This window comes from Cupressus sempervirens, chromosome 10 (assembly GCF_028749045.1).
Source record: "Cupressus sempervirens isolate cs-2001-9-10 chromosome 10, ASM2874904v1, whole genome shotgun sequence".
Taxonomy (NCBI): domain Eukaryota; kingdom Viridiplantae; phylum Streptophyta; class Pinopsida; order Cupressales; family Cupressaceae; genus Cupressus; species Cupressus sempervirens.
The window spans coordinates 275,772,392-275,786,333 of NC_143127.1; positions in this window are offsets into that span (position 1 = coordinate 275,772,392).

Consider the following 13,942-nt stretch of genomic DNA (forward strand, 5'->3'; position numbering starts at 1 on the left):
TTGGATGATGACAACTACATTATTTTATATCTATATTTTGATGATATGCGTGTAGTTGGGTCTAACATGGATCACATTAAGGGGCTTAAATGCTAGTTAGCACATGCATTTGCTATGAAGGATTTGGGGGCAACAAAACAAATCCTTGGTATGAAGATTTTTAGAGATAGGAAGAATAGGAAATTGATGTTATTTTAGGTTGATTATGTTGACAAGGTGTTATAACATTTCTCTATGGAGAATGCTAAAACTATCAACACATCTTTACCTAGTCATTTTCAGTTGACTAAGAAAATGTGCCCAAAGACACAAGAAGATGAGGATAAGATGTCTAAGGTACCATATTCTTTAACTATAGGAAGCTTGATATATGTTATGGTATGTACAAGGCTAGATATTGCCATGCTATGGGAGTCATTAGCAAGTATATGAGTCATTTAGGAATTGAGCATTGGAATGGAGTCAAATGGATTCTCAAATATTTGAGAGGAACATCTAGTAAGTGTTTACACTTTAGAGGCTCTAATACTAATTTTCATGGATATGTTGACTTCAATTTGTAGGGGATATTGATACCAGATGAAGTACTATAGGTAATGTATTTACCATTGGTGGGGAAATCATGAGCTAGGTTTTTAGGTTACAGAAGTTCAATGCTTTATCCACTATAGAGGCAAAGTATGTTGCTGCTACAAAGGTAGCTAAGGAGATGATATGGCTTTAGTTCTTCTTGAAAGAATTGGGATAGCCTTAGAGGAATAATTATTTGTTTATAGATAGTTAGAGTGTCATTCATCTTGCAAAGAATTCAACTCTACATTCAATGACTAAATACATTTAGTTGTAGTACCATTTCATTTGATTAATTTTGGATGATGGACAATTAAAGCTAGACAAGATATATACAGATGACAATCCAATAGATATGTTTACAAAGGTAGTAATAAGGGAGAATTTGAACTCCTCTTCAACTTTAGTTGGTCTTCAATACTAAATAGAATAAAATAATAGTAGATTCTAGGATGGTTTGATCTAATGGGAGCCCCGTGTGGTAGCAGTATTGCTACAAGATCAGTCTCCAAGTGGGAGATTATTGTCTATGGAGTCTGATCAATCCCCAAGTGGGAGATTGTTAGTTTGTGGTGACTCATCATGGAATTATTATACATACTTCATAAATTCTTTTTAAAAAATTGGGCTACTATTCACCAATGGCACAAAATTTTAGGCTACTATTCACCAATTGGCTATTGTTTATTCGCCAATTTATGGCCAACATGTTGTAACTTGTTTTAACCCTAATGTGGCCAAATTACTTGTATAAAAAGGGCTTAGGGTTAGGGATTATCTCATAAGGTGTAATGTAAAAATTACTCCTTGTAGCGGTATTGGTTTGTAAGGGATTATGGATTGTAATCATTGGATTGTACTAATATTGGACTTGTTGTTTGGTGGACGTAGCCTAGGGTTTGGGTGAACCATGTTAAATCATGGTGTCTTGTGTTCTTTTATATGTGATCTATTATTTTTTGATATTTTTTATATTTTCATGTAATTATTATTTCTTATTTTGTTTAAATCCTAATAGAAGGCTAACTGTTGATCAGAAGAGTGGACTAATTGATTGAAGGGTGTCCAAGCAAATCAATATCAGAGATGTTAGTGGAAGGCTTGTTAGTAAACTAGCATAAGGACCAAACATAGATTAGAACCTACAAAAGTGAGTTGTAATTTCATAGATTAACACATACTATTTTCTTTCTATACATTGTAAATAGTTTGTATTGAAATCCTTTTAACAAAGTTTGACCTAATAGTCATTTGAAGACTTAACATTATGTGTAAATCTTTTAACTAGGTGACATTCTAAATGGAATTATCAAAGTCTTCTTCCAAGGCCACTTCTAATAGGGTGAGTTAATCCTCTAAATAGATCATATTTAACAATTTTTGGTATCCTTTAATAGGGTTGGCTCCTAACAGAGCTCACTTTGAAATAGTGAAAAAGAGTGGCATGTTGCTGATGGTTTTTTCCAAATTGGGTTTCCATGTAAAATAATAGTGATGAATTCTTTTGTTAGCATTAAGTTATGCTTTCCATTAGTGACAAAACCTATTCATAATTCTATATGGTTACCAAGTTCATCACTCATTCTCTAGTGTTTACCAAGCATTCAGTGGTTGCCAAGTGAGTTCAGCAGTTAAGTAGTTCATGCCGAGCATTCCAATGGTTACTGAGTGAAAATAGACAATGTGCAGTCTAGTAGTTATCACTGAGCAGTTAGTGGTTACCAAGTTTTGTAGTATTTATTGAGTCATTAGTTACTTTACTGTAAAGCCAGTATCTATCGAGTGATGGGATGAGCAATGTTTACCGAGTCCAAGCAAGGTAAACATAGTGTTCAGTTCTTACTAAGTTACACTATATCTACCAAGTCTCCAATGTTCACCAAGTTCAAAGCTACATTGAGTGATTAGTATGGACTGAGCCTCTACTTCTATTGAATGCATGACAATGCTGAGTAATGCAGTAGATGCCAAGTATCATAAGGTCACCAAGTTAGCTATTCAGAACCCGAGTTTCCACATTTGGGTTGACTCAATAATTTTTTTGTTAACCTATGTTTTGGTTGACCTTGTAAATATGAGATGGAACAAAAGGAGGTTGAAGATCTGATCATGGAAAAGTTAGGAAGATGGAAATTCTCTCCTGATAAGTTTACTTCACAAATCCCTACAATCTTGTTAGACAAAGTCAAGGTTAGATGGGAAGTAGCTATGCAAATAGCCAAAGATATACTTGAGCAAACTTTGAGAAAGTTGCTACTGAATCTTACTAATGTTGAGGTTAAGGAAGCAACAAAGAAAAATGAAGAAAAGATGATGATGAGATTTCATACTTGTTTAATTTTGGTGAAGGAAATTGAGCATGTAGTCAAGGATGCTACATCTACGTGGGAAAACATTTATCATTTGCATAAACCTAGTGAGGATCTAGTTGAAATAAATGAGGATGATGATAGTGATGGTGAAGAAGATATTACACCATGTGTCACTTTTGATGCTGAGGATTATCATGTATTGAAGGATGGTGAAGAAAAGATAGAGGAAGAAGTTGATGAGGAAGATAAGGAAGGAGATGAAGAGAATGATCCATTGAGGATAGTTGCACAAGTTATAGCCTCCCTTCCTCACTCTCCACCAAAGATTGCTACATCATCTAGCATGGAGATAGCTTCAGTAAGTGTGATTGGAAACACTACAGATACATCATCTATTAAATAACTATTTTCTCTCTCTTAGCTCTAGGTATTACTAATGGAAGTGTCTACCACTTCATCCACTGAGCTAAAGACCTCATTTTCTTTAGCTACTGAGTGAGGGACATCAGAAGTGTCTATAGCATCCAGTTCTACAATTTTGTCAACTTTAGTTTTGCATGCTTCTATAAGTACTTCATATGTATATACTTCTATTAGTGCACCTATTGTATGTGCTCTAGTCAGTGTTCCACCTATTATTTCTTCAATTTTGAGTAGCACTTTAGTTTTGGATTCTATTAGAAATCCTAATTTTTCACACCAAGCCCTACTATTTCCACAATTGTTTCTATTTCTAAGTCCAAGGCAGCAATGTTAGAAGTAGAACCAAGGACACCCCTAAAAATTTTGATTACTGGAAAAGAAATTGATGAAGATATAGACTTGGAGAAAGAGATTACAATTCCTAAGTTGGACCTTGACAATGCCACTATTGAACAAGTGAGATTGGTTAGCCAATTTTTTGGAATAGAAAGCCAAGTAGAAGTAGTTAAGAGAGGAAAGGGACAAAAAGTTTAGGATAATTGTGAGTGCAAAGTATATTTTGATAGAGGCTATAGGAGTGCATGTTGATACATCTCAACATTTCTTATTACAGTTAGAGGAAGTAGTTAATAAATTCAATGAGGACACATCCAGTCAAGAAAAGTTTATTGAAAAGGAAGAGAAAAAGTTTGACAATAAAGTGCTTGAGTACATTGCTCAGCACATTGCTATCAACTAGGTAGAGCTTTCCTCAATTTGAGTAATCTTGAAAATTCTTTTACCAATGTAACATCTCTTTTTTCCAAACTTTGTGATGTTACCGAGTACACCAAGGAAATAAAAAAACTAAATAAAATTGATGAGGATTTGAAGACCAATGCCTCGACCCTAGTTCAAGCTCTGCACATCACATAAAGGTCAGATTTTTGTCAGATATGTAGGCTAAATTGTTGAGAGAGGAAGCAAGGATCAAGTCTACATTAATAGACATCCAAAACATGATCTTGCCAATCATGGACACAATGTAAAAACATATTGCACATTCAAAAACATTGATCCATGATAACAATTTTTTTATTGTAGACCATATGATTGAGCTCTTAGAAGAAGTTCAAGGTACTTCATACTTGAAAAAATTTGCAAGAGAACTGGGATAAGACATTAGCTCTTATTGTCAAGTTACACTCTGAGTTTGTCTCACATTTTAGTTTCTCTATATGAGTATGGTGTGAATAAATGTTTGGCATTATTATCAAAAAGGGGGAGAGAAAGAGATATTTGTAGAGACACATGTACAATAGAGAGACTTGTATATATAGTATGTTACTATGCCTTATATAATATGTACATTGTATGGGGGAGATATGTGCAAATGTATATATAGAAAGTTTACAAAGACAAATTTTAAAAAATAAAAAACATCAGCATGTCACTATACATATATTTTGGCTAATAAGTGTTTTTGTCACTAATGCCAAAGGGGGAGATTATTGGCATTAAGTTATGTTTTCCATTAGTGACAACACTTATTCATAATTCTATATGGTTTTCAAGTTCATCACTTAGTCTCCTGTGTTTACCGAGCATTCAATGGTTTCCAAGTGAGTTTAGAAATTAAGTAGTTCACACTGAGCATTCCAGAGGTTATCGAGTGAAAAAAAACAATGTGCAATCTAGTAGTTATCACCACGTAGTTAGCGGTTATCGAGCTTTGTATTATTTACTGGGTCATTAGTTACTTTGATGTGAAGTTGATATCTACCAAGTGATGGGATGAGCAATGTTTATCAAGTGCAAGCAAGGTAAACATAGTGTTTAGTTCTTACCGAGTTACACTATCTCTACCAAGTCTCCAATGTTCATCAAGTTCGAAGCTACATTGAGTGACTAGTATGGACTGAGCCTCTACTTCTACCAAATGCATGATGATGCTAATTAATGTAGTAGATGTTGAGTATAGAAGGTTACCAAGTCATCTATTCAGAACCTGAGTTTCCACATTTGGGTCAACTCAGTAATATTTGTGTTAACTTGTGTTTTGGCTGACCTTGTAAATATGAGAATTAGAATGGTATATATGTAATGTATTATATCATACCCAATGTATTTATGTATGAGATGACAAGTAATTTTTTGAGAAGAGTGAATGTGAATCAGCGACAGAGTAGAGTATTTAGCAAGGTCTATAAGGAGCAGTCAAGTTACATCTATCACAAGACATGATCAGCATTTCAAGGATCTAATCAGCAATCAAGTGTAAGTCAGATCCATTGTTTCATCCTAATAGGTGAATCAGTTTCTAAATCCTTTAATAGGGTAGACTTTATAGTCTTTTCTCTAAATCTCCTAACAAAGTGCATACTTCATTGTATGTTTGAAAAACTTCTAATAAGGTGGACCTTGCAGTTCTTATTGCTCCTAACAAGGCAAATCATCAAAAGTGATCATTGTAAGCCTTAATAGACCAACTTTATACTATAGTATTGAAGTTCTATGGGTATCATCCCCACCCCATTTTTACTTTCTATTTGGAAGGTTTCTAGGTCACCAAATATTTTGTTCATGTGCCATGAATGTTTATTTTTAAATTTCTCATGCATACAGTAGATTAAATGATTAAATTGTCAATGGGTTATATTAAGGAAGTGCTAAATCTATTAAAAGTTTTTGAGGTTACTGATTCACCCCTCCCCTCTCAGTAACTTAGCTAGTCTTGATTATTTCCAACAATTGGTATTAGAGCTTTGTGGTTCTCAAGATAAAATTTGATAGCTTGAGCAAAGATGAAGGACAATGGAGATATCTAGGCTTGACAAAGCTATTGATAATGAGAAGTTAGATCTAGAGATGTCCATAGCTCAACTTAAGGAAGTAGAGAAGCATCTTTCCCAATCTTTAAAAAGAAGGAAGGAACTTGCAAAATAAATGAATGACCATCAGTATGTTGAAGAAAAGATTGAATAATTTTTCCCTTCAAGCAGTTCAGATGAAGCAAATGAAGCAATCAAAGAACTCCTAGAAAAGAATAGCTCCCTATAAGAAGACGTAAGAAAAATGAAAAGAGAATAAGAAATTTAGTCAATAAGAATGTGTGAAATCCTGGAACAAAGGAATAAGGAAAGTGAAGACTTGGAGGCAAGGAACAATGAAACTCAAAATCAATCCTTTTAGAAAGAAAGTCTTATCAATCAACTCTCCAATGCAAATGAGGAAATCATGAGTTTGAGATCTGAAAATGAAAGATTAATAAATGATTTAATCACTAAAAGACAAATCAATGAAAGATTGAAAGCTGATTTGAATTATGAGAAGCAACTTAATGAAAGAATAATGAAATCCCAAGCAGACATGGATCAATTGAATCAACAAAGTGAGCAGAATCTTTATAAGAAAAAGGGTAAGGCAGGACTTGGATACAAAGAAGAAGGTGAATCTCCCAAACAAGGTGCTCAAAGGAATCAAAGACCTACTTGCAATCATTGTGGTAAGATAGGTCATACATCTAAAAAATGTTGGAGCAATGGAAAGACAAAATTCAATGGAAAATGCTATAATTGCAGTTAGCATGGTCATAAAGCTAATGAATGCAAGGAGAAACCAAAGTTTAAAGGTAAATGTCACAAATGCAAGAAACAAGGTCACAAGGCATCTAAATGCAGATCTAAACCATTCAATCTAGTTGAACAATTTGTAAAGGAAATATTTGGTTGGGACTAGAATATTTGGTGTAGATGTCATTATTGTCAAGAATATGGACACGTTGGCATAAAATGTGCAAGACATCACTTGAGAAAGAAGGATACAATAGTAAGATGTTATACATGTACTGAACTTGGTCATATAGCCAAGAATTGCATGAATATAGGTAAATTTGAAGATGAAAAGAAAGCCAAAGATGATAACATCAAGAAATAGATGAGACAATAGTGGATTTCCAAATCTAACAAGCAAGCCAGTTCAAATGATGGTCATGTCACTCAAGAAGTGGGTGACTCCACCATTTCTAATTAGGTTCTTAAGGAAGAACTAGAACTATATCTTCAAGTCACATCTTAAGTAGTTCCAATGAAAGAAAGAAAAAGATCCAAATCACTATTGTAGATATAGAGGGATCACAGAAAGTTTAGCATCAGTATTCACTGAGCAAGGCTAGATCATACCGAGTGAGGTCAGGAGTAACAAGTTTTGTTTGGTTTCCAGTTACAAGGTTCTACCGAGTTACCTGGACAGATAGTGGATGATAGCCTGTCAAGCACTATGTCATTATGGCTCTCTTCATACCGAGCATTAATGGAAGGTTTTCATCAAAAAGGAAAAATTTTGACTTAATTTTCACCATAATTCCAGACTATCCAGAGCTAAGTGATTTTCAAATCATCCATGCAATCTTGAGCAAAGTTAGCAGTGAAAATTTTGAAGAAGATTTTATCAGTCTACTAAGCAATCATGGCATCCACCAGTAGTAGTAGTAGGGCAAAGAAAGGTTCAAAAATGTTAGTGTGTGGTGTCAAATGGAAGGCTAAAAACTTCAAGCTAGTGCCAACAATTGTGGAATCACTTGACCCTAATGGAGCTTAGTCTCAAATTTTGGCAAAGGTACTTCTCATAAATGATATTCATACTCATTTTAAGTGTGATGTGAAAGAAATTGGAACCCTAGAATGGATATTACCCTAGCTGAATTATGTGTAGATGGAACCCTAAAACTTCAGCATAAATATTTAGAGGAGAAAGGTTTGACCCACGTTCTGCACCTACCAAGGAATTTCCAAATTAAGTAGATTAGGTATATTTTGAGCCAAGTAAACAATGGTCAGTTATGGTTAGAGAAACTCATTTTGATAACAAAGAAGATGATTCAAAGAATCACTAGTCTCCCCATGCTTAACAAGTTTAAGGTTACCAAAACCCTAGGTCAGGATGAGCTACAAAAGAAAACCCTAGCTAAGTGCAATGGTAGAGGATTGGAGATTAGCAATGTATCTAACATGGAACTTAGGTTTGGTATTCATATCATTTCCCATAAGATATATAACTCCAATAGATTGAATAGTGTGTCATGTGAGGTTGTTGACTTAGCATACAAAGTTGTGAAGAAGAATTTACAGTATGATTTGGCTGATTTGATGTTGAAAAAGTTACACAAAAACATGGAAAGCATAAGGAATTCGAACAATAAATTCATGCAAACTTGGTTCTTTGTTAACTTGTTTTTTCTTTTATGTACAAAAGTTTTTTCCATCCAAAGGATCAGTTGTATGGAGAAAAGATACTCTAGTTTTGTATCAAATCAATGAGTTTATTGCAGAAATGGGTGAAAATTTTTGCAATATTATGGATAACTATTTTGAAGTTCTTAAGGAGAAAATGAATAAGAGGTTTTGGATTCCACCAAAACTAGTTGAGGACTATAAGGATGATGTTTGTTTCATGGTTGACTATGATAGGTTATATATTTAGGTAGTTAGACCTAAAATTGTATGGGTGAAACCTCTTCCCTATGAGGCTAATATTGATGAAACAAAAGATGTAATTGAAGCCCTAGTGAATGAGCTAGTGGATCCAAAGTTACCCATATTTGGAACATATGATGATACAAAGGCTAGAATAGAGCTTGAGATCAAGCTACCTCAGGCAGTAAGTAAGGGTAAGAGGAAGATAGCAAAGCTAGAAACTGCAAGTGCTCCTCTTATGCTTACCAAGGGTAAAGGAGAAGACAATGATGAATGTGAAGAAGAGTAGGAATTAGAAAAGGAGGAAGAGCTTGTGAAAAAGAAAGGCAAGGTGACTATCACCAATCCACCCAAGGCCTCCATAGTTGTATCCATAAGAAGATACAAGAAGAAAGGAGATAGTGAAGTTGTGCTTATTAAGCCTCCTCCCACTTTTCAAGAAAGACTCAATCAATTAAGATTAGATACTAGAATCAATAACTTCAAAGAACTTAAGTATGAAACCAAAACTCCAACAGAACAAAAGGAGGTTGAAGATCTAATCATGGACAACTTAAGAAGATGGAAATTCTCTCCTAATCAGTTTCCTTCACAAATCCCTACAGTCTTGTTAGAAAAAGTCAAGGTTAGATGGGAAATAACTATATAGATAGCCAAAGATATATTTGAGAAAACTTTGAGAAAGTTGCTACTGAATCTTAGTAATGTTGAGGTTAAGGAAGCAATGAAGAAAAATGAAGAAAATATTCTGATGAGATTTCATACTTGTTTAATTTTGGTAAAGGAAATTGAGCATGTAGTCAAGGATACTACATCTATGTGGGAAAAAATTTATCATTTGCATAAACCTAGTGAGGATCTAGTTGAAATAAATGAGGATGATGATAGTGATGATGAAGAAGATAATACACCATGTGTCACTTTTGATGCTAAGGATTATCAAGCATTGAAGGATGGTGAAGAAGAGAAAGAGGAAGAAGTTGATGAGGAAGATAAGGAAGGAGATGAAGAGAATGATCTAGTGAGGATAGCTACACAAGTTATAGCCTCCCTTCCTCACTCTCCACCAAAGATTGCTACATCATCTAGAATGGAGATAGCTTTAGCAAGTTTGATTGCAACCACCACATATACATCATTTGTTTAATCACTATTTTCTCTCTCTTAGATCTAGGAATCACTAATGGAAATGTCTACCACTTCATCAATCGAGTTTTAGACCTCCTCTACTTCATCTATCGAGTGAGGGACATTAGCATTGTCTATAGCATCCAGTTCTACAATTTTGTCAACTTCAATTTTGCATGCTTCTGTAAGTACTTCATCTATATATACTTCTATTAGTGCACCTATTGTATGTGCTCTAGTCAGTGTTTCACCTATTATTTCTTCAATTTTGAGTAGCACTTTAGTTTTTGATTCTATTAGCACTCCTGTTAGTATTCCTCCAGTAGGCCCTATTCAAGTTTTCATAGCAAGCCCTATTGTTTCCACAATTGTTTCTATTTCTAAGTCCAAGGTAGTAATGTCAGAAGTAGAACCAAGGACACCCCTAAAAATTTTGATTACTAGAAAATAAATTGATGAAGATATAGACTTGGACAAAGATATTATAATTCCTAAGTTGGACCTTGATAATGCCACTATTAAACAAATGAGATTGGTTAGCCAACTTTTGGAATAGAAAGCCAGGCAGAAGTAGTTAAGAAAGGAAAGGGACAAAGAGTTCAGGATAATTGAGAGTGTAAAGAATATTTTGACAGAGGCTATAGGATGGATGTTGATACATCTCAATATATTTTATTATAGTTAGAGGAAGCAATTAATAAATTCAATGAGGACACATCTAGTCAAGAAAAGTTGATCGAAAAGGTAGAGAAAAAGTTTGACAATAAGGTTCTTGAGCACATTGCTATCAACCAAGTAGAACTTTCCTCAATTTTGAGTAATCTTGAAAATTATTTTACCAATGTAACATCTCTTTTTTCCAAAATTTGTGATGTTACTGAGTACACCAAGGAAATAAAGGTAAAACTAAATAAAATTAATGAGGATTTGGAGGCTAGTGCCCAAAGCTTGCAGCTTGACCCCAGTTCAAGCTCTACACATCACATAAAGGTCAAATTTTTGTCAAATATGTAGGCTAAATTATTGAGAGAGGAAGCAAGGATCAGGTCTACATTAATAGACATCCAAAACATGATCCTACTCATCATGGATACAATGCAGGAACATATTGCACATTCAAAAAAATTGATCCATGATAACAATTTTTCTATTGCAGACCATATGATTGAGCTCTTAGTAGAAGTTCAAGTGGCACTTCATACCTGCAAAATTTTGCAAGAGAACTGGGATAAGATATTCTCTCTTATTCTCAAGGTACACTCTGAGTTTCTCTCACATTTTAGTGTCTCTATATGAGTATGGTGTGAATAAATGTTTGGCATTATTGTTAAAAAGCAAGGGAGAAAGAGATATTTGTAGAGACACATGTACAGTAGAGATACTTGTATATACAATATGTTACTATACCTTATATAATATGTACACTATATGGGGGAGATATGTGCAAATGTATATACAGTAGGTTTACGAAGACAAATTTTGAAAAATAAAAAATATCAGCATGCCATTGTACATATATTTTGGCTAATAAGTGTTTTTGTCACTAAGGCCAAAGGGGCTATAGGATGGATGTTGATACATCTCAATATATTTTATTATAGTTAGAGGAAGCAATTAATAAATTCAATGAGGACACATCTAATCAAGAAAAGTTGATCGAAAAGGTAGAGAAAAAGTTTGACAATAAGGTTCTTGAGCACATTGCTATCAACCAAGTAGAGCTTTCCTCAATTTTGAGTAATCTTGAAAATTATTTTACCAATGTAACATCTCTTTTTTCCAAAATTTGTGATGTTACTGAGTACACCAAGGAAATAAAGGTAAAACTAAATAAAATTAATGAGGATTTGGAGGCTAGTGCCCAAAGCTTGCAGCTTGACCCCAGTTCAAGCTCTACACATCACATAAAGGTCAGATTTTTGTCAAATATGTAGGCTAAATTATTGAGAGAGGAAGCAAGGATCAGGTCTACATTAATAGACATCCAAAACATGATCCTACTAATCATGGATACAATGCAGGAACATATTGCACATTCAAAAAAATTGATCCATGATAACATTTTTTCTATTGCAGACCATATGATTGAGCTCTTAGTAGAAGTTCAAGTGGCACTTCATACTTGCAAAATTTTGCAAGAGAACTGGGATAAGATATTCGCTCTTATTCTCAAGGTACACTCTGAGTTTCTCTCACATTTTAGTGTCTCTATATGAGTATGGTGTGAATAAATGTTTGGCATTATTGTTAAAAAGCAAGGGAGAAAGAGATATTTGTAGAGACACATGTACAGTAGAGATACTTGTATATACAATATGTTACTATACCTTATATAATATGTACACTATATGGGGGAGATATGTGCAAATGTATATACAGTAAGTTTACAAAGACAAATTTTGAAAAATAAAAAATATCAGCATGCCATTGTACATATATTTTGGCTAATAAGTGTTTTTGTCACTAATGCCAAAGGGGGTGATTGTTGGCATTAAGTTATTTTTGCCATTAGTGGCAACACTTATTCATAATTTTGTATGGTTACCAAGTTCATCACTTAGTCTCCAATTTTTACCGAGCATTCAGTGGTTGCCAAGTGTGTTCAGTAGTTAAGTAGTTCACACCAAGCATTCTAGAGGTTATTGAGTGAAAACAAATAGTGCACAATCCATCTATTATCACTGAGTAGTTAGTGGTTATCGAGCTTCATAGTATTTACCAAGTCATTAGTTAGTTTGATGTGAAGCCAGTATCTGCCAAGTGATGGGATGAGCAATGTTTACAGAGTGCAAGCAAGGTAAACATAGTGTTTAGTTCTTATCGAGTTACACTATATCTACTGAGTCTCCAATATTCATTGAGTTCAAAGCTACATTGAGTGAATAGTATCAACTGAACCTCTACTTCTACCAAATGCATGAAAATGTTATAATGTAGTAGATGTTGAGTATTAGAAGGTCACCAAGTCAACTATTTAGAACCCGAGTTTCCACATTTGGGCTGACTCAGTAATATTTGTGTTAACTTGTGTTTTGGCTAACCTTGTAAATATGAGAATTGGAATTGTATATATTTAATGTATTATATCATACCTAATGTATGTATGTATGAGATGACAAGTAATGTTTTGATAAGAGTGAATGTGAATCAATAGTAGAGCAGAGTATTCAATAAGGTCTATAAGGAGTAGTCAAGTTACATCTATCACAAGAGGTGATCATCATTTCAAGGATCTAATCAGCAATCAAGTTGTAAGTCAGATCTACTATTTCATCCTAATAGGTGAATCAGTTTCTAAATCCTTTAACAGGGTAAACTTAACAATCTTTTCTCTAAATCTCCTAATAGAGTGCATACTTCATTGTATGTTTGTAAAGCCTCTAATAAGGTGGACCTAGCAGTCCTAATTGCTCCTAATAGGGTAGATCATCATAAGTGATCATTGTAAGCCTTAACAGGCCAACTTTATACTGCAGTATTGAAGTTTTGTGGGTATCATCCTCACTATAGTTTTACTTTCTATTTGGAAGGTTTTTGGGTCACCAAATATTTTGTTCATGTGCCATGAATGTTTATTTTTCAATTTCTCATGCATACAATAGATTAAATGATTAAATGGTGAATGGATTATGTTGAGTAAGTGTTGAATCTATTAAAAGTTTTTGAGGTTACTGATTCACCCCTCCCCTCTCAGTAACTTAGCTAGTCTTGACTATTTCCAACATGCTTTATGTGTTTACATTTGATAATGCTTTCATTATGCAATGTAAGTTATGTTTATGATAGTTTTATAGTATAGACTGAGCAATTGTAGGATAAGTAGAATAGTGAAGTGTTTATTGTTTTAAGTTCAAGTGGTACATATTGACCTTGAGTAATTGATTCATCTCCCCCCCCTCCTCTTAGTTATTCTAAATATTTCTATCAAGTGGTATCAAAGCTCAGTGCTTATAGAAAAAATTTTGAAGGTACTTAAAGATAAAGATCATAACTAATAAGAGAGATGCACCTAAGATTAACAAAAACAACTTTTTTGCATGGCAGACCTTGATGAAG